This window comes from Rhinatrema bivittatum, chromosome 13, assembly GCF_901001135.1.
Source record: "Rhinatrema bivittatum chromosome 13, aRhiBiv1.1, whole genome shotgun sequence".
NCBI lineage: Eukaryota > Metazoa > Chordata > Amphibia > Gymnophiona > Rhinatrematidae > Rhinatrema > Rhinatrema bivittatum.
In genome coordinates, this window is record NC_042627.1 from 36,987,614 (window position 1) to 37,009,913 (window position 22,300).

Below are 22,300 nucleotides of genomic sequence, written 5' to 3' on the forward strand. Positions count from 1 at the left end.
ATGCCAACTCATTAACAATTGTGTTCTGCATCCTCCTCCTTTGCCTTATTTCTCCAGCTATGGCGATTTCAGAACAAGGACTCTGACAGAACACAGGTACATCCTCGATGCACAGAACATGCACAGAACTTTTCACACCTGTTGAATCGAACAGACTGTTGGATCTGCGCACACATGCCAACCCAAGCCTGCGGAGAACGACTGATGCATGCTGTACCATTTAACCTTACAGTATGGACTAATTATCCTTTACAGAGAGGTGTTTTCATTAACTCTCCAGTTAATAATACCATACTACACATTGGTAGCCGTATTCAAGAGACTGCCGCTCTTTGTTGGGACTATGATACAGGGGATGGGAAAGGGAATTCAGGTGGGAAATATCCATATTGTAACCGAACATTTGTATTAATCACTGAACACTTGCATAGTTATACCACATATGTATGCAATTGGCAGATTTCAGGATGTGAAGTGGGAGACCCAAGCAGGTACAGAAAGTATAGAGGGGATGAGGGATTTACCTTTTGTAGTTATATAGCCCAAATGATAACCAATGACATGTCCACTAATCTGTTAGGAAACATATGGATGTTATGTGGGCGTAGAGCATATATGTACATTTCCCCAAGATGGATAGACAGATGCACTTTAGGCTACATCCTCCCCTCATACTATGCAGTCAAAAATTTACCTAAAGCAAGGCTCCGTAATAAAGGGAGGCGATAAATAATCCCATAGAAAAGTATACAGAAACTCAGATAGCTAGAAGCCTGTTTCCCCCAGTGGGACAGATATGAATTACAGGGACTTACACATCCTAGCTAACTGGACGACTGCCCTATTTAATCAGACAGTCCATGCATTAAAACTACTTACAACAAAAGTCTCTCAGATTAGAGAAGTAGCATTTCAGAACAGCTAAACCTTAGAAACCATTTTAGCCTTAAAGGGTGGTGTTTGTGCATTAATTGGATCTCATTGCTGTGTGTACATATCAGACTATAAAGCAAACCTCACACATACCATAGAGCAGATAGAAACCATGGTTGCTGATGCACCATTTTCAGACAGAATACCAACTTCTCCATGGGACTGGCTATGGTCCTGGCTCCCTGATATTTCTGGTCTCAAAAGGGTGATTTCTATTATAATTACTGTAATTGTCTTAATTATTTGCCTGTGATGCTGTATTCAGTGCATACCCAACCCTCATATCTATATTGAAACCTTGCTCTCAGCCCGGATACAAAGATGTCTTGTAAGATGCCTAATAGGGAATCATGAGCCCTGCAGAGTTGGCACACCACCTGCACAAGCTCTGGGTGATATGGAGATTCAGAAGCTCATCGGCAGCTGGCACACCACGTCGAATTATAGCTTTCTTCTCTCCATAATCCCCCTTCCCCTATTTCCAGCCCATACCAAGACATAACAGATTTCAGTAAGGGTCTAAAGCTTTACTGAGCTGCCCTAAACAAAAACAGAAAGGGTGAGATGTGGGAAATATGCGCTTGCCAGCAAGCCATTTCATCAGGGTTTAAACACTAACTTCCCTTCTCCCTGACATTTGCCTGAATAAAAGCATCACTTGTGCTTAAGTCTCTGCCTGGGAAAGGATACCTGTTGGCCCTGAATTCCTGGGGGAGGGGCTGGGTGTTCCCTAGTCAGAGGCAGGACAAAGTCAGGAGGTATAGATTTCAGCAGCCAATGATATGATCCGTGCACACCCCCTGAGCCAAAGCCAATGGTGTAATGACTCTTCTGTTGCTATGGGAAAGTAGCCAATCATGTAATGACACATCATCTGCCTTTGTATGAATGTACAATAAAAGGAAAAGGCTCGTGAGGGCAAAGCCTCTTTGCCTTCTCTCTTCCTGCCTGCCATGAAAGCTGTCTGAGGCCTCTTCATTACTCCTACATTTTTCCAATAGTGGCCAATCCAGGTCACAAGTACCTGCAAGTATTCAAACAATAAATAGATCCAGGGCCGGTGCAAGGGTATTGGGCATCCTAGGCAACCCTTGCGCTGCCCCCACCCCGGTCGCGCCCCCCCTACCTGTTTTGGCGCCAACTGTGTGCTTCTCAGGGCCACAGTCTCTATTTCTCTTTGCTGAGAGCGGGATAGGTCCTGCTTGCAGCACCACGTGGCTGCTCTTCGGCGCCCTAGGCAACCGCTGAAGTTCACCTAATGGACGCGCCAGCCCTGAATAGATTCCATGCTACTAAAGTGAGTAATAAGCAAGGGCTATTCCTTAAGTCAACTTGATCAATAGCAGTTTTTGGACTTCTCCTTCAGGAACTTATTCAAACCTTTTTTAAACCCAGCTTGCACTAACTGCTTTAACCACATTTTCTAGTAATGAATTCCAGAGCTTAATTGTGCATTGAGTGAAAACATTTTCTTGGTTTTAATTGTGCTACTTGCTAACTTCATAGAGTTCCCCCTAGTCCTTGTATTATCTAAAAGAGTAAATAACTATTTCACATTTACCCGTTCAAGTCTTTTCATGATTTTATAGATTTCTATCATGTCCCCCTCCCCCAGATTTCTCTTCTCCAAGCTGAAAAGCCCTAACCTCTTTAGCCTTTCCTCTTAGGGAAGTTGTTCCATCCCCTTTATCATTTTGTTCACCCTTCTCTGTATCTTCTCCAGTGCAACTATATATTTTTTAAGATGAGGCAACCAGAAGGTGCGATCTCACCATGGAGCGAAGCAGAGACATTATGACATTCTCTGCTTTATTTACCATTCTCTTCCTAATAATTTCTAACATTATTTGCTTCTTTTGACTGCTGCAGCACACTGATCCAATAATTTTAATGTATTATCCACTATGATGCCTATATCTTTTTCTCTGGTGGTAACTCCTAATATGGAACCTAACATTGTGTAACTACAACATGGGTTATTCTTCCCTATGTTCATTTCCTTGCACTTGTCATCTGCCATTTGGATGCCCAATATTCCAGTCTTGCAAGGTCCTCCTGCAATTTAATTATTCCAAATATTTTTGTGTCATCTGCAAATTTGACCATGTCACTCATTATTCTCCTTTCCAGATCATTTGTAAATATATTAAAAAGCATTAGTTCAAATACAGATCCCTGAGGCACTCAATTGTTTAGCTTTTTCCACTGAGGAAACTGACCATTTAATCCTACTCTGTTTCCTGTCTTTTAACCAGGTTGTAATCCAAAAAAGGACATCACCTCCTATCCCATGACTTGTTTAGTTTTCTTAGAAGCCAGTCATAAGAGACTTTGTCAAATGTTTCTTAAAATCCAAATACACTACATCTACCAGTTTCCCTTTATCCACATGTATATTAACCCCTTCAAAAAAGTGTAGCAGATTTGTGAGGCAAGACTTTCCTTGGGTAAATCCATGCTGGCTATGTCCCATTAAACCTTGTCTATTTATGTTTTTATTTATTTATTTATTAATCAAGTTTTATATACCGTCGTTCGGTTTCGCCATCACAACGGTTTACAAAGATGTTGTTCTCTAGAATAGTTTCCATGATTTTTCCTGGCACTGAAGTTAGGCACACTGTTCTATAGTTTCCTGGATCATCTCTAGAGTCTTTTTTAAATATAGGGGTTACATTGGCCACCCTTGAGTCTCAGGTACAATGGACAATTCTAATAAAAAGCTAAAAATTACTGGTAATAGGTCTGAAATTTCATTTTTGTTCTTTCAGAACCCTGGGATTTATGCCATCTGGTCCAGGTGATTTGCTACTCTTCAGTTTGCAACCCGGCGTGCACAAATCTACGCCCGATTTTATAACATGTGCGCACAGCCGCATGCATGTTATAAAATCTGGGGTCGGCGGGCACACAAGGGGGTGCACATTTATGCACCTTGCGCGTGCCGAGGCCTAGGGGAGCCCCGATGGCTTTCCCCGTTCCCTCCGAGGCCGCTCCAAAATCGGAGCGACCTTGGAGGGAACTTTCCTTCTGCCCCCCCCCCCCATTTCCCCTCCCTTCTCCTACCTAACCCACCCCCCAGCTCTATCTAAACCGCCCCCTTTCTTTTGTTAGATAAGTTGCGCCTGCCTCTGGGCAGGAATAGGCTGCGCACACCGGCCAAGTACCGGCACGCGATCCCCTGGCCTAGAGGGCCTTCGGAGCCCTCTGGCCATGCCCCAGACCACCCCCAGACCGGTGCCCCACCCACACCCCCCCTTCACACCCCTTTTTCATAGCCCCGGGACAAACACCACATCCCAGGGTTTGCGTGCATCGCCTAGCCTATGCAAAATAGGCTTGGTGCGCATAGGAGCGGGTTTTCGGGGTTACATGCATAATATACATGCGTAACCCTTTGAAAATCCGCCCCATAAAGAACACCACCACGTTAACAAGTATAGCACTGGGAGAAAGAATACAGCATCAAATTATCTAATATTCTTTAGTTTTGGACCACACTTACTATATTCCCCTTTGTGAAAAACAAAACCCCCAACCACATGCACCTGTCATTCTCTTTCTGTGTATTATATGTATGTCCATGAAAATGCCACGTCACCCCTTCCACTGTTACTTAGTGGTCCCTGTCCTCTACTCCCAGTACCAAGCTTTCTAATCTCAAACACTGCTGTCCTAGATTCCTTGGGACCTGCCCCTACAGGAGTTTTCCATTTTGTGGGGCTGGATTTCAGTTTGGTTTTTTTTATAATTTATATATTTATTGATTTTCAAATTAGACAGATGAATAATTACATTATTTGCATCATGATTATTATCACTTCAAAATCAGAATTCAATCCTTAGATATCAATTTTTGTCTAATTATGATATAATCAAACGAAATCATGTTCAATCAACATCTAATATTCCAGAGGCTTTAGCAAAATAAGGGAGAAACACAGAGAAAACTTCTACCTGAATTTAAACATTGTAACCCTGCATTAAACAATTCTATGCTTCACTGGGCTGTAAGGGTATTTCAACTATTCTCTTTTGTTCAACAAATGTTTTTAAATGATCAGGGACAAAGAATATATAAATATCCTGTTTCTTAATGACACATTTGCAGGGATATCGCAGGGTAAATGTAAATCCCATTGATAAAACTTCCTGTCTATAAACCAGAAATTCTCTTCTCCCTAACTGTGTAGTAATAGATAGGTCTGGAAAAATTTTTACCAAACTATCATGAAAAGTGATAGGGTATTTACCAAAATACTGTTTCATAATTTTATTAAGATCAAGCAAATTCAAAAAAGAAACCACCAGTATACCCCTATCTATTATTTGATTATTTGTACTTTCCAGAAAATTTGTGAGATTGCCCTGAAAGGGCATCTCTTCTATATTTAAGTTTGAAATTTTCTTTGGAAGAAAAAAACAATAACTAATTACTGGTAATTCATTTTCTGAAAAACTCAATACTTCCATCAGAAATTTCTTTAATGTTTCCATCGGTACCTGCCCAACTACCCTGGGGAAGTTGAGTAGGCATAGATTTAAACGTTTACTATTATTTTCAAAGATTTCAATTCGTCTAGATCAGTGGTTCTCAACCTTTCTAATGCCGTGACCCCGCAATACAGTTCCTCATGTTGCGGTGACCCCAAACCAAAAAATAATTTTGGTGGCTACTTCAAAACTGTAATTTTGCTACAGTTATGATTCGGAATGTAAATACCTGATATGCATTATGGGCCTGATTTTAAAAAGCATTTACTTGAGTAAAACAGGGTTTTACTCGAGTAAATGCACTTTACTTGAGTAAGTGGGCTTTTGAAAATTGCTATAATATATGCCATTGAATTGTCCATAGGATTTACTTGTGTAAGTGCACTTTACTCCAGTAAATGGCTTTTGAAAATTGCTACAATAGTAGTTACATTTACATGTGTAACTCCTTTTGAAAATTACCCCCATGTATTCTCATTGCTACAAATCAAACATAATTTAAACATAGTGATTAATCACAAAAACAATATTTAATTATATGTTGAGAAATATTTATTACTAATTCCAATAAATAACATTTCACCATGGCATAGCATGGGTTTAAATATAACAACAATTCCAAATAAATAACATTTCACCATGGCATAGCATGGGTTTAAATATAACAACAGTAATATAACAGTAAACAACAGTGCAATATTTTGCAACAGTATGCTGCCAAATTCAGTGAGATGGTTGTGGTTGCTTCTTGCTTACCAGTTCAGAAATGATTACACACAAAGCACCTTACACTTACACAGTATTGTGTGTTTGGTGTGTGTACTGTTTTTACATTATTAACCTTTTTTACACCAGCAGGCTGTCTCGCAGGCTCTCTTGGCTCTCCGCCTCTTGCCTCTCCGCCTCCTAGGCTTCTGTCCTCCGGCGCTTGCTGCGTCCGCCCACTGATGATGTCAGCAAGCGCCGGACACATGTAATGCGCTGCTATGGACTGTGGAGCGCTTCCCCCGCCCCTTAGGCCCCAGACGGATGATGCAATCACGTCTGTGCATGTGCGCAGGCATTCAGTTTGGAACGCGCATCCATAACGGCGTGCGTTCCAGCTGAATAGCGCTGCTGCAGATGGTAGCGCGACTTCTCAGCGGCTAAAGCCATGAGAAATATGTATTTTCCGATGGCTTTAGGCGACCCCTGTGTTTTGGTCGTTCGACCCCCGCCGGGGTCGCGACCCACAGGTTGAGAACCGCTGGTCTAGATAATGAGTCTCTATCTTTTACTACTATTGCCTGAAATTCAGAATTCTTTTTTTCCCCTATCCTCTAAAATTTTAATTCTTTCCTCAGACTTTTTAACATTATCTCGAATTTCCATTATATCCTGCTGACTCTTCCCTGCTACTATATCCACTTTTTTCTCTAGTCCTTTTATATCAATGGACATTTTAGCCATCATATCCCATAAGAGTTCCAGTGTGACCACCGCAGGGCGCTTTAAAGTCTCTATGTGGTCACCACCTAAGGCTTGTTCTCTGGCCTCAGTCGATTTTCCATCTCCACCTCCAATAATTCTAATCGGGGTTCTTGACTCAGAAATACTGAGTTCCTCTAAGGTGCCTCCAAGTAGACCTTCAGCTGCCCTATATAATGGTGGTATATCTAGGTTGGGACTCAGCGATGCCTCCTCTATAGACTCAGGCCGTCCTCCCAAAAGGCCAGAGTCAGCAGTATCCTTAGATGCTGGATTTAATGCAGGCGCAGTCATAAAACAAACAATTTCTTGTTGAATAGGAGATGGAGGGGGGACTGAGGGGAACACCCTTATTTTCCCCTTCCGTTTAGGTGGCATCTTATCAAGAATTTAATAGTATTCAATTCAGCAAGAGTTCATTCCTGTTAACAAATCTATTTACTTGCCCCTGTGGCGGCGATTTCTCCGGCAGAGTTCCCCCTCCAACCTCTCTAAGCGAGCTAAGCTGAGCAAAGCCGTGCGCCCCTTAGGCGCACGTGGCTTTGGCGGCGCGCCGGCGGCAGTGGCGCACCTAGGATACGCCGCTCTTATGGCGTCTCCTTGGCCCCTCCCGATGATGTCGGGGCTAGCAGGAAAAGGTTAGAGGAAATGTCGAAGCTCACCGGGTGCTCCCTCTCTGCCAACAGTCAATCACATGGATTTCAGTTTTAACTGATAAGAGCAAGATGATCCTTACTGTGGCTTTTGCATCCTTTCAGTGCTAAAGTCCATCTTCCACTTATTTTTAACTGTAATTTTCTTTTTTTCACTTATTAGATTAGATTGCTAGTGCCAATAATATACGTATGTAGGTGATTTCCTGAATGTAATGCTTTCTGCTTATATATTAAACAAATGATTAAATAAAGAAGCTTAAAAGCACAGTATTAGTAATAGGATACTGTGCTGAGAGTTAGGCAAAATAAAAATGAGAGAATAGAATATGCTTGGGCTCATTTACAATGTGTTAATGCCAGTACGAGGGGCTTAGCACTGGCTATAAACAGTGATTCGAAAATTCCTCCGTGCCTTACATAGCAGGGAAGAAATACACTTGCCTTCTTCTGCACCCGTCTCCCATCTTTTGCAGCCCTTTCTTTGTCCTCTTGTTCTTCCCCCCCCCCTGTTCCAGTACAAGTTTTCTCACTTTTCCCCCGGCTTTGCCCCCTTCTCCATGCAGTTTTCTCTTTCCTTTCCCTGCCCTCCCACCAATATCCAAATAAAGCCCTCTCCCTTCCCTCCCTACCCCCGCTTGCAGCCCTGCTGCTTGACAACCACGGCCTCCTCCTCTTCCAAGCCAAGACCATGGATGCCACCTTTTCTGGGCCCCCATTCAGCACTTCCTGCTCCCCATGAAAGCCCTTCCTCCCCAGGCAGGCACATGAAAGCATTTCTGAAACCCCTGGCTATATTCGCGCAGCCAACCGCAGTCTCTGTGGCTGAAAACAGCACCGCATTTTTAAGTCGAGGCTAAAAGGTGAATTTAAAAGCCAGCATGTGGGCGCACATGCACGCGCATTCATCAGCCCATGCCCAGGGGCACGGCTGTTTTATAACATATGCTCGCATGTTATAAAATAGCCTGGCCGCATGAACATGTGCGCGCAATTTTAATTGATCGCATGCAAATGCCACTTCTGCCGCATGTACTCACTAGTGTAAGGGCCCATCAAAAATGATGGGCAAGAAAGGCAATTATGTCTCCTCTGATCTCCCCTCCCCCCCCAAGTAGCGCCGCTCTCCTCAGCAGCAGAGAAATAGCATGCACGCATTTTGCAGTGCATGAAAAGCATGCGCGCTGTTACACTGTAGGTTAAGTAGCTTGCATTTGCTCACATGCTGTGTTAGAAACATCAGAAATACATGTGTATTTTCCTTTTTGTGAGCACATTTACTCGTGCAAAAAAAAGGGATGGTCTAGGGGCGTTCTGGGGCGGGGACAAGAGAAATATGGGTAAGTTGCTATTTTGTAAGAGATTTACGTGAATACATTAGGCAACTTATTCACACAATTTTACACTTGCAGATTACATAGAAACATAGAAATGACGGCAGAAGAAGACCAAACGGCCCATCCAGTCTGCCCAGCAAGCTTCACACACTTTTTTCTCTCATACTTATCTGTTTCTCTTAGCTCTTGGTTCTATTTCCCTTCCACCCCCACCATTAATCTGTCGTCTGCTATTGTTAGGCGGGAGGTCTGGGTGAACTGGAGAAGTTCTCGATGAAGTACTAGGGGGGTCTAGGTGAACTGGTGGAGTTACTGGCAAACTGGCGATTTCAATCAAGCATGCATGTTTTAAAATATACCAGCTTCCATGTATAAACCAGGGTTTTACTTGGATAAGATTTATTTTTTCATGCGTAAAATATACACGCGTATGTTTATAAAATAGGTAGAGAAAGTGCATGATTTCAATGCATTGTAGGTATTCGTGCATAAGGAGATATACATGTATGTTATAATGTGCGTGTACCTAATACAAGCAAGGATATAAAATGCTGTGGTAGATCTCCACACAGCCATACATGTGACTATATCAGACTGCAAGGAGTTTTTTGTTTTTTAAAGTTAGCACCTCTATGTGTATTCTTACCTACACAGACATCAGATAATGTCCAGGGGCCTGTTTCATGGACATAAACAGATGTTCACTGGTCTGGAATATGTAGAAAATTGTCCAGTGAGAAATGCATTTTAATTGTTTGTTTTTTGTATCAATGCAAGGTCGTTAGGGCACAATTTTTGGTGGGATGCTGAGAGAAGACCAGTAAGGAAATAAACAAAATGTATTAAATCTCCCAAAAAGGCAGCTCAAATATGGGTTTTGGGGCGTGACCAACACACAAATGAAGCAAACTGTATAGAGAGACATGTAAAGGAAAGTGTTTCACCTCCAAATGATATGAAAAGGAACTGGAAGGGAGAGCAGGTGGGGCCCCTATCATGCAATTCTTTGGCATTTACCAAAAACAAAATGCACCTGCCTCAGCTGTCTTGTGCTCCAGACAGACTGCTGCTGGAAAACAGGGACAAATTTGGTCACATTAAAAAAAACAACAAAAAAAACTTTCCTGATTTTCAGAAAAACGCACGGGAGAGCGGGTGAGTACCCGCTCTCCCGGCACATGCACAGGCCACTCTCCTGGGCGCGCAATTCAGGAGGGTGGCCTATGCAAATTAGTGCCCACGGTAAAAGGAGTGGCAGCTGTCAGCGGGTTTGACAGCCGACGCTCAGTTTTGCCGGCGTCGGTTCTCAAACCCGCTGACAGCCATGGGTTTAGAAAACGGACGCCGGCATAATTGAGCGTCCGTCTTCCGACCCGCGGGCCAATTTTTAAATTTTTTTTTTAAATTTTAAATTTTTTTTTACTTTTGGGGCCTCCGACTTAATATCGCCATGATATTAAGTCAGAGGGTTTACAGAAAAGCAGTTTTTACTGCTTTTCTGTGCACTTCCCCGGCGCTGGCAGAAATTAACACCAGCCTTTGGGCAGGCATTAATTTCTGAAAGTAAAATGTGCGGCTTGGCTGCACATTTTACTTTCTGTATCGCGCAGGAATAACTAATAGGGCCATCAACATGCATTTGCATGTTGCGGGCACTATTAGTTTCGCGGGGTTTGGATGCGTGTTTTTGACGCGCTATTACCCCTTACTGTATAAGGGGTAAAGCTAGCACATCGAAAACGGGCGTCCAAATGCAGGTTAGCAGTGCGCTCGGCCGGAGTGCACTGTACTGTATCGGCCTGTTTGAGGGGGACGGAGCCTTACAAAGGGTCCACATTGGGAGAGTTTTGTAGGGCTTCCTATCTGCTTAGTGATCAGGATGAAAAAGCAGTCTCTAACCTGCAGGGCTGAAGCTGGTGCCAACGCATTCACCGCTTCAGTGGCAGACCCAGCTCTTTCTTAAATAGTTCATGGCTTGTGCGGCACCGCCTTGGTTTTCACCCCTCTCTTTTCCAATCTCCGAGGCTCTGTGCTAGGCACCATGGTCAGCATTCTCAAATCTGCATTTGAGTCCCACTGGAACCAGCACAAAACAAATGCTTGGTTGCGCCCTCAGCAGCTTCAGAATAGTTAACTTCATATGCCTCCAGAGATCACCGAAGTTGTGCAAATTACTTGATATGGAATTTGAAAAGAAAGTGAAGCTGGCATCAAAAAAAGCAAGTCCCGAAGTGATGGATAAACAATAAGCAGCACTGAAAAAGCCTAACAAAAGCCTCCTCCATTGTTCCCTGTCCAAGCAAAGTAAAACAATGCACGATTATATATATTATATACAATAAACCGCAATCAGGATTAATTGCTTTTATAAATATCTTGAGATGGAATAGTGCATTTTAATTGACAGACAACCAGTAGTTCATTAGCTCACTGGTAAGGATCTCTAAACAGAACAGAATATTCATCATGAGAACTCTAAAATACATTGTGAATTAAAATAATAATTTGTTACATTTATTTAACGTACAATTTCTAGGGAAAGGAATGGAAATAACGACCTCCATGGATAGCCATGTCCTGTTGCTAATGCTCTGAAGGGTTAAAGCTCAATGCTTTCAGTGCCTTCTGCTAGGACATTAACAGGAAATGCCCACCCAGTTATTATTACATAATTATAATCCCATCAGGAGCACTGTGAAACAATGGGAGAATGATACCTTTTGTAACTGGTTCTTCTAGCACAGGGATACTCAACCTAGGGCCCTAGTGTCATTTTTGTTAGTCCTAAAGGCGTTTAAGTTGCACAACCCACAGCAGAGGTTAGTACTCATCTACCTGAAAATTCTGGATGCCTGGCAATTGATGACAGTGAAGTTCCCCATCACTGCTACAGTAGCTATTAACGCCTCCACACTCTCTGTAAAAATTCTCATTTTACCAATAATGCCCTTCGGACCAGATATGCCATAAGAGATGATGGCTTGGTGGATTAAGAATTCAGGTGAAATTGTTTTACAAGAGTTATCTACTAAAAGGTGTTACCTAATCTGAGTGCTATTGCTTATATTGTTGAGAAGATTCCCATTGGCTGCTGGAGGTGCATTACCTCGCTGTTGCAGAGGAAAAAAAAACCTTTCTACCATTAACAATAATAATATAAACCAACAGGGAGAGGGGTCATATGATGATCTAGGCTAGACTGTGTTCCTGCTCCTCTCTAGGGACCCGCTCCCTCTACACTCTCTTTTTTACTATTCAGAAGTTGCATTTCATACCTCACTGCTCATTATCAGCTCGGAAATTGAATGTAGATAGACACCGCTACAGTTCTCTAGCAATGGCAAAGAAAACGCAAATAAACGAGAGGGCACAGAATACAAGATGGCATACACCACATTTCTCACTGGGTTCCCCTTCATCTACATCAGCCTTGGCTATGGCTGTCATACAAGCATTAGAAGAGAAATTTGCAAGTTTTTCACCCAATGGAAGATATCGATGTGAAACTTACCAATCTTCAACAGCAGTTTGATGAGGCACAAACACACATATCTCTGATTATCTTTAACTGTCATAGATATATAGAGAAGTTTATATCACACAGATCAAGATTTTACTCACATATCCAGAGCGCATGATTCTCAATCTAGACTGGACTATTTATTATCGTCTGTACACAGTTTTTCCAAAATAGTGAGTTCAGAGATAGGGCCCCTGGAAATATCAGGTCATGCCCCTGTGTGGATGGTTATGCATTATGCAATGGTGGAGATTCCCTACTTATCTTTATGGAGAAGTGCAGTTTAGAGAAGTTTTAATGGAAAAATAGAAGGAATTTACTAATTTTAATGAATCACATCAATCTGACCCCTTATTATTTTGGGAGATGGCTAAAGCTATATTAAGAAGAGAAATTATAGCTTATACAGCTCGCCAAAAGAAGTTATTAGCATGAGACATTCTGAGATTGGAAAATAAACTGATTTGTGACCAATACGTTTATAATAGATCCCTGATGCTTCAGAACAAAACACAATACGGGGCTACCCAATCAAAGCTGAATAGCCTTATTCATCAAAAAACTAAAAAGGGTCTATTATACTACAAACAGATTTTTTTCTTCATGGTAATAAGGCAGAGTGTATGATGGCAAATCTAGTAAAACAAAAAGTGGATAAAAGTGGGTAAAAATTATATTACATCTTTGAGGAATTAATCTGGCATATTAGTACATACCACCAAAAAGATAAGTGATATTATTTTAATCATTTTTATCTTAATACAGCTACACCAGGTACCACAGTGTCTTAGCAGAATATGTGGAGTCTCTCTCTTCACCCAAACTAATATAAGAGCAATTAGAAAAATGACATTTTCCTTTACAGTTTCAGGAAGTTTCAGGGGAGCTATGAAAAAAAATCTAAATTATTTAAATCTCCCAGCCCTGAGAGAGTTCTATAAAATATTGAATTATTAAATTTGCCTCCTTTTAGGAAGATTTTTTGAGGCTCTTCTAGATATGGACGAAATGCCATATGGGTTGAATAAAACTACTATTACAGTACTTCCTAAAACAAATAGAGCTCTATCACTGTTGAATTATGAATGAAAACCTTTTGCTAAAATAATAGTGGACCAGCTGGCCTCCTTTTAGACTCCCTTCTGATAAAAGAGCAAGTAGGTTTTGTCAAAGATTGAATTCCAGTGGTAAATGTTAGGAAGATTTTGACTTCCATAGATCATGTCTCGAGGAATGGGTCATAATCCCTAATCAGTTTTTATGCTAAAAAAGCATGTGATAGAGTGGATTGGACCTTTTTATTTGAGTCCTTACATTGTCGTGGATTTGTGGGCCAGTTCTGGAAACTTCTTCAAACCCTTTGTAGTAATCCTAGAGCAAGGGTGTTGGTTAATGGGCAATTGTCAACTGGGTTTATACTATACTAGACAAGGGTGTCCCCTATCCATGCTATTGTTTGTTTTTTCTTTAGATCCTTTCTTATGATTGGTAGTCAAAAATCCCCAGATACAAGGCATACAGATTGATCCTCAGATATTTAAAGTTTCAGCATTTGCTGATGATCTCTTGTTACATATAATGGAACTAGCGACTTCTTTACCAGAACTTCTAATAGAATTTCAAAGGTATGAGACCTAGCAGGGTTCAAGCTGAATCTGGATAAATCTGAGGCTCTCAGGCTCTCACAATTGGAAATTGGCAGCCCAATCTGTGGAATGGGGTCTTTCCTCTTAAATGGGCAAAAACTACTATAAAATATTTGGGGATTAACCACTATTTTTGATATAACTGTACATCGATTACTGGATTCAACTAAACTCTCTTTAAGAACTTGGGCAGCTTTACATATTTCTCTTATTGGCAGAATTCAATTTTTCAAGATGATAATCTTACCCAGATGGGTTTATGTTTGTGCATTACTTCCAATCTGAGTAGATCCTTCTTTGCTCTTTTTACTAGAGAATTGAGGATGTTTTTGGAAGGATAGGAGATCTCACATCTTTTTGTATCAACTTATGAAACCCTGGGGGAAAGCGGGTTTAAGTTTAGTCATGTCGGAGATTGGCTTCAAGAATCTAATCATTATACATCGATTACTTTTGAATTGGCATTGGTCTCACCTTTTTCTTTAACATTTATACTTCATGCCATTAGATCTCATTGTTCCAATGCGTCAGATATGGTATTGGTTGGCTCATAGATTTCACTTGAATTTTAAAATTTCACCGTTATTGTCCTTTGTGGGTAATAGTGTGTTTTCCCCAAGTATTGCTATGGGGATTTTTTCCAGTTGAAAGCAAAGGAGTCTGATGTTATATGACAATTTAACATTTTAAAGAGAGCATTCATTTCACAAAGGCAAGCTTTTTTGGCAGGTACCTTGGACTCAGATATTTGCATCAAGTGCTCTTTAGCTGGAGGGGCTCTTGGACAATCTTTCTGATCTTTCCAAAACTACAGCTCTTCTGGAGAAAGGTTTTATGCTTATACAGAGAGGGTTATTTCACAGTTTTTTATCTATGAATCTATGATGCTGCTTCAGCATTGTTTGAAGATATTTGATCATTGGCCTTATGCTCTGCAACTCAGAAATTATAGTTCAGGAAATTTTTTATTGTTGGCCAAGCTTACTATTTTACATCATTGGAGACAACTCGAGATTCCTTCAGTTACTTTTTGGAGAAATAAAATCCATAATTTACTGGTTATGGAACAGATGTCTATTAAAACATTCAATTCAAGAGGGAAAAAAGAGATTTTGGATGTTTGGCTTCCCTTTATCATCAAACTTCCTCACAAAACACACAGTCAAATTTTGAAAGACTTTTAAATGACTTTCACATGACTTTTTGTTTACATTTTGAGCAATTCAGTCTTCCCTGGCTCTATTTCTTGATATTGATATTGGGAAATAGGAGAGTGGGAATATTCTTTGTATTTGATTATATGTTCAATGCATGGGGTACAACAGAAACAATTGTATACTATGCAGATGTTCTGTTATAAAGTTTATTACTTCCATAAAATAAAAATAGATAATTTCAAATAAACCACCAGGGATGGCATTTGCTTTATAAAACCTTTCCTTTCCCCCAACGACTTCAGAACAGTCCTCTAACTACTCATCTTCTCCAACCTGGATTATTGCAACTCCCTGCTATTCAACTTACCTTTCACCACCATCCGACCTCTCCAAATCCTTCAAAATACAGCCGCCAGAATACTCACAGGAACAAAAAAAATACGATCATATTACTCCAACTCTCATTTTACTACACTGGCTCCCAATAAAATACAGGATAGACTTCAAAATACTATCCATAATACACAAAATAATATATGAAAAACAAACAAATTGGCTAAGTGCATCCATAAAACTCCACTCACCAAACCAAAATCAGCTAACATTCTCCATTCAGCTAACAAAGGTCTATTAAAAATTCCACCTGCTTGTCACAAGCTTACCTCAACTCGGAAGAGAGCCATATCCTTAGGAAGCCCCGAACTATGGAACTCCCTCCCAACCGAACTGAGAACACAACAAAATTTAAAAACCTTCAAAAAAGAACTAAAAACGTGGATGTTCACCAAAGCCTACAAAACACCCTATGACCCTATGCTACAACTTCCCTCCCTACCGGCCCATATAAACATACAGAACAATCCAAAACACGTAATTTAACCTTTACAATTTAACAACCAAACTATGTTTACAACGACTAAGATAACTATGATAACAAGTGTATGAATTTTTACACTCTGTTAAACATCGAAACTTTGTAAACCGTTGTGATGGCGAAACCAAACGACGGTATATAAAACTCAATAAATAAATAAATTAAAATAAATTAAAATTATAAAAGGATGAACCTCCTTCAATCTAGTCTAATGTAATCCAGGTATAAACCTGTGGATATTTAATTTGCCTGCTTTGTCCCAGTTTGAAACTATTTGTTTTTATTTTGAAAAATTCAGATTTAAGTGGATTGCTTTAGATTTATTTGAATATTTATTTATAAGCATTTGATATTCTATTTTAGGTAGGCCCAAGGCGGATTACATAAACAGAAGGCGATGCATACATAAATAGTGGATACATACTGATAGAGTATACAAATATGAGGCAGAGTGCCTTCATAGCAGCAAAATTCTAAGTCCTATGTATGTGCTGCATTCACAGATTGAAATTATTTGACCTTTTCAAAGACAATGTGGGTTTGGAATACTTTGAATCTAAATGAGAATTTGCAAATATTTGTCTCCAAACTGGCTAAAAAGATCCAAACATGGGGATTCAGGTCAAGCGGAGAATAGTTCAGATTCATCATGACCTATTCGGGTGCAACTCTGATTATCTACACCTTGACTCCAGTAGAATATCTGTGCAGTACTGTGCTGCATATACTTTGTAGTACTATATAAATGCTTAGTAGTATCTGTTGTAGTTTTTAATTTAATCAAAGTCACTTTTCTCATTTGTGTTTATAGCTATCTGATTGAAGGGCCACATGCCTTACATTAAGCCCTCAATTCTTCCACTCAAGATATTAGATGCCTCAGGCATGCCTCTGTCAATTATTGCTTAAATAGTAGATGTTTATAGATATACTTGAGACTTTGCAGATTGAAAAACTCATATGGAACACTGTAAAAGTCAACTAAGATCATTTTAAAAAGCCATCTTATGATATGTCTGAAAACAGACATATATATAAAGGAGCATATATAAATAAATGTTCCTTGAAGTTGCAAGTACTTATAAAATACATTTTCAGGGTGAATGTTCAGAAATAAGGTTCTCTATGCGGCATAAGTTACTACTGTAAATTCAAAGCTATTAATGTTTCTTCCATTAACATTCTATACAATAATGCATTTTTTTCATAAAATCCCATTCCTCATAAAATATTGCCCTCTACAAGTTCATATGATACTTGATACTAAAGCTCCTTTTTAAAGAATATATTATATTTTTGGTAAAAATGTAATTTTCATGTATCCTAACTTTATAGTAAGCTATCCCCCTGATAAAATGATTTTTTTTTAAGTGGTTTCCTAATAAAAATTCATTGTTTATCCCTATGTATGATGAGGCAAAAGAGGTGGTTAAAACCAAAAGGTCATCGTTCAGAAATGGAAAGCAGATCCAAATGAAGAAAATAAGAAAAAACATAAGTACTGGCAAGTTAGATGTAAAATATTAATAAGGCAGGCCATGAGAAAATTTGAAAATAAGTTTGCCATACAGGCAAAAAGTAATAATAAAAGCTTTTTCAAGTATATTTGAAGCATGAAGAATGTCAGGGAGTAATTTGGACTGTTAGATGACAAAGGGGTAAAAGGAGAACTCAGGGATGACAAAGTCATAGCAGGAAAACTAAATGAATTATTTGCTTTGACCTCTAGTGAGGAAAATGTTAGGGGAGAGACCCACACTGGAAATGTTCTTTAAAGATGCTGATTCAGAGGATGGAGCAAATTTCTGTGAACATGAAAGATGTAATAGAGCAAACAAACTAAAGAGTAACAAATCAGCAGGACCAAATGGTATTCATCCCAGAGTTCTGAAAGAAATCAACTATGAAATTGCAGACCTGTTACTAGTAATCAATAACCTATCACTAAATACAGTCACAATGCCTGAAAACTGGCCAATATAATGCCAATTTTTTTTTTATAAAATAGACTCAAGTGGTGATCCATGGAAACTATATAGACTGGAAAGCCTATCATCATCTGACCTGAAAAAATTACCAGCATAGACTTCCCAATCAAAATGTCAATCAATTAAGGGAAAAAAGCAGTCCTTTGTACTAAAACTTTTTTTTTTACAGACACTAACTCAAAAAATTCCTTCAGACACAGCATCAGAATTTTCTAACGTACTTCTATGGTATGCATCCACCGCCTCTCGCTATACAAGGGGCCTCAAGTGGTATCAGTTGAAGTACTCAGTTGTCATTCATTTGCTGGTCTCAACCTACTTACTTTTCTTCCTAAATTAGTATCTTTATTTTTTTAACAAAATAATTTTTAATTATTTAAAATCCACTTATATTTTATGTCATATATTCATATCCTGATGTCCCAGCTATTCATATTTAAATCACCCGACATGAGCCCATGTTTTGGCAGCTCCAGTCTCCTGCATTAGGGGTTAATCCTCTGCAACACAAACACAAAACAAAAATTAATATAAATGTTACAAATACCAATCTCCAAAAAATGGATTTTCAACCTTTATATTAAAATTGAGGTTCCTGACAGTTTTTATTCAAGTAGGGAGAGGGGAAAACTGTTTTTATCGTGCAATGATCTGGAAAGGAATACGACGAGTGAGGTTATCAAATTTGCGGATGATACAAAATTATTCAGAGTAGTTAAATCACAAGCAGACTGTGATACATTACAGGAGGACATTGCAAGACTGGAAGATTGAGCATCCAAATGGCAGATGAAATTTAATGTGGACAAGTGCAAGGTGTTGCATATAGGGAAAAATAACCTTTGCTGTAGTTACATGATGTTAGGTTCCATATTAGGAGCTACCACCCAGGAAAAAGATCTAGGCATCATAGTGGATAATACTTTAAAATCGTCGGCTCAGTGTGCTGCAGCAGTCAAAAAAGCAAACAGAATGTTAGGAATTATTAGGAAGGGAATGGTTAATAAAACGGAAAATGTCATAATGCCTCTATATCGCTCCATGGTGAGACCACACCTTGAATACTGTGTACAATTCTGGTCGCCGCATCTCAAAAAAGATATAGTTGCGATGGAGAAGGTACAGAGAAGGGCAACCAAAATAATAAAGGGGATGGAACAGCTCCCCTATGAGGAAAGGCTGAAGAGGTTAGGGCTGTTCAGCTTGGAGAAGAGATGGCTGAGCGGGGATATGATAGAGGTCTTTAAGATCATGAGAGGTCTTGAACAAGTAGATGTGACTCAGTTATTTACACTTTCGAATAATAGAAGGACTAGGGGGCATTCCATGAAGTTAGCAAGTAGCACATTTAAGACTAATCGGAGAAAATTATTTTTCATTCAACGCACAATAAAGCTCTGGAATTTGTTGCCAGAGGGTGTGGTTAGTGCAGTTAGTGTAGCTGGGTTCAAAAAAGGTTTGGATAAGTTCTTGGAGGAGAAGTCCATTAACAGCTATTAATCAAGTTTACTTAGGGAATAGCCACTGGTATTAATTGCATCAGTAACATGGGATATTCTTAGTGTTTGGATAATTGCCAGGTTCTTGTGGTCTGGTTTGGCCTCTGTTGGAAACAGGATGCTGGGCTTGATGGACCCTTGGTCTGACCCAGCATGGCAATTTCTTATGTTCTTATGTTCTTATGTTGTACCTTTCATTGATTCCCGGTGGTAGGATCCACAGGGATGAAGAACATGTGGAATCGTAAATTGGAAGTGCACCTCAAGAGGATTTTTGAGGTTTCGGCCCTGAATTCTTGGATTATGCTGTCTGCGGTTTCCGCCAAAAGGTTGCTCTGGTTGCATAACTGGTGAGCGGACATATCTTCCAAGTCTGTTAGGCTTGATTGAAATGATATAAATTCTTCAGTTATTTAAAATTTGCAGTTAATTCCTCTGACTATCAGGCCGATACAGTACAGTGTGCTCCATTGGACCATTAGTCCATCCAGCATTGGACCATGTGACAGGGGCCATTGGTCGGCCCCTGTCACATGGTAGGAGCACAAGATGGCGCCGGCCATTCATTGCGCCTACCATGTGACAGGAGCCAACCAATGGCACTGGTAGCCCCTGTGACATAGTAAGGACAAAGGCTATCGGCGCCATTTTGAATACCGGCAGCCGACGGCGTGAGTGCAGTAGATGGTTCCCGGACCCCTGCAGGACCACCAGTGAGTTTTGGCAAGTCTTGGGGGTCAGGAGGATGGGGGTTTTGTTTAAATTTGCTCCTTTAGAATGCCGAATAATTCGGTGGAGATTCGTTGTATTCGTGGGAAATCGTGATATGTTTCGTGACGCAATGAATACAACGAATATGGCCCCATACGTTGCGGATTCCCAATATGTTGCAAACGAATGCACACCCCTAGTATGTAACACCCCCCCCAACCCACCCTGAGTTGAATGTGCTCATCTACAGTGCTAGATATAAGGGGAGTCCTGTTCTCCCTTTTACAGCATGCTCTATCTTGGTATATATACATAAATAAAATAGCATGCCTTGGTGATGCAGGTGCTATTTTCATAGCATTTTGATGAATCTAGGCCTACATTTGTACCTGAGACAATGGAGGGTAAAGTGAGTTGCCCAACGCCACAAGAGTAGTAGCAGTGGGATTTGAATCTTAGCCTTCCTGATTTCTATCCCATTACTCTAACCACTAGGCTACTCCTCCAGGGTAGATGCCTTAATCACTTTTAGCATGTCACTGCTCAGCTCTTACAGCTCCTGAGGTAATCATCTTCTCTTGAATTCTAGTCATAGAACAAACTGTGCTAACTCTTTTCTAAATTGCTCACTGAAAAGGTAGTCCTAGGTCTTTAAAATGGTTTCCCATGAAAAAGGAACATGTTTAACATGGACATTAAATAATATATAACAGGTATTGACTTTTGTTTCAATTAAACATCAACATTTATTGCTCTTTGAGGAAAATATTGATCTTGGCTTCTTATGAAACATTTATCCATGTTCAGACTTAATGCTAACAAAGGTGAATAATAGTTTACGCTTGTCATGCTCTGCTAATCTAATTGGCAGACTAAGTATCATGTGACCAGCCTTTTAGCCTGGCTGTTCATTTAAAGTGATTTTACTTTTATTCTGCGGTAGGTTATTCGGGGAAATTAATACAAATTTCAATCAATAACTTGCCATTCAAGAATTGGTGGATTTCAAAAGAAGTCATGTTTCCTCTTAGGTGCCATTTCAAGTCCCTGTTATACCTGTCAGGGAGTCAGTGGTTTCTTAAGAAGGTCAGCTGGAATTTAAAGGGGAATTAGGTACCACACACCGAGAAGAAAGCTTCAAAAGTATGAGAAAATAACTTTTACTAAAAAGTTCTTTTCTCCCTCTGAGAGAGTGCAGTGCTGTATTTTAGTAGCACAGACATGCATGTAGCACTTAGTCAACATTCTGAGCTAAAAAGGCATAAGCGCTCCTTTAACTTTCACAGAAGCAAGGAAAGAAAAGGCTAAATTAGATTCTGAGAGGGCAGCAAACATCTCCGTAACATAAGCATATGGCACCGCCTACTCACCCTTCACAATTCGCATTCCAGTTTTATTTGCAACTTAACCCATGCCAAACAACTTCATTCTAATTCAAACCCCCCCCCCCCCGCCCCTCCCAAACTCCACTCAGGGTCTGGGTGGTCCTGTCGTTACAACCCAGCATTGGACCACCTTCAACCCCACTTGGGGTTTCAAGCAGATTCTGGCAAACCTCAAACACCGCCCCCCCCCCCCCCCCCCCCAGCCTCAGAAGCCCAACTACAGAGGGCTCCGCACTCCACGGTCTGCTACAGAAGTGACAGCCTCCCCAAGCTGCTCCTCAGCACACACCCCTTACGTTATAACAATAATAATCCAAATTACAACAATTCCACAACAACTAACAAGCCTAGGGTAAGTGGGAGTGAAGTCTCCTCCTTCATGGCATCCATAGGGCCAACCACTAACCAGGAGATCCCAATCTCCTGGTGATGACAAACCATAGGGGCAGCGAAGGAAATCCACGCAATCTCAGATGTTGGCCAAAGCTCCTCCCCCCCCCCCCCCCCCCCTTTATCTCTGATACATTTCAGGGTTTTGTGAGGCAAGTAGGGCCTGGAGATATGTTACTCTCAGCTGCTGGGACCCTGCCCACCTGCCTCGTACAAAGGATGCTTTGATACATTAAACCTGACTTT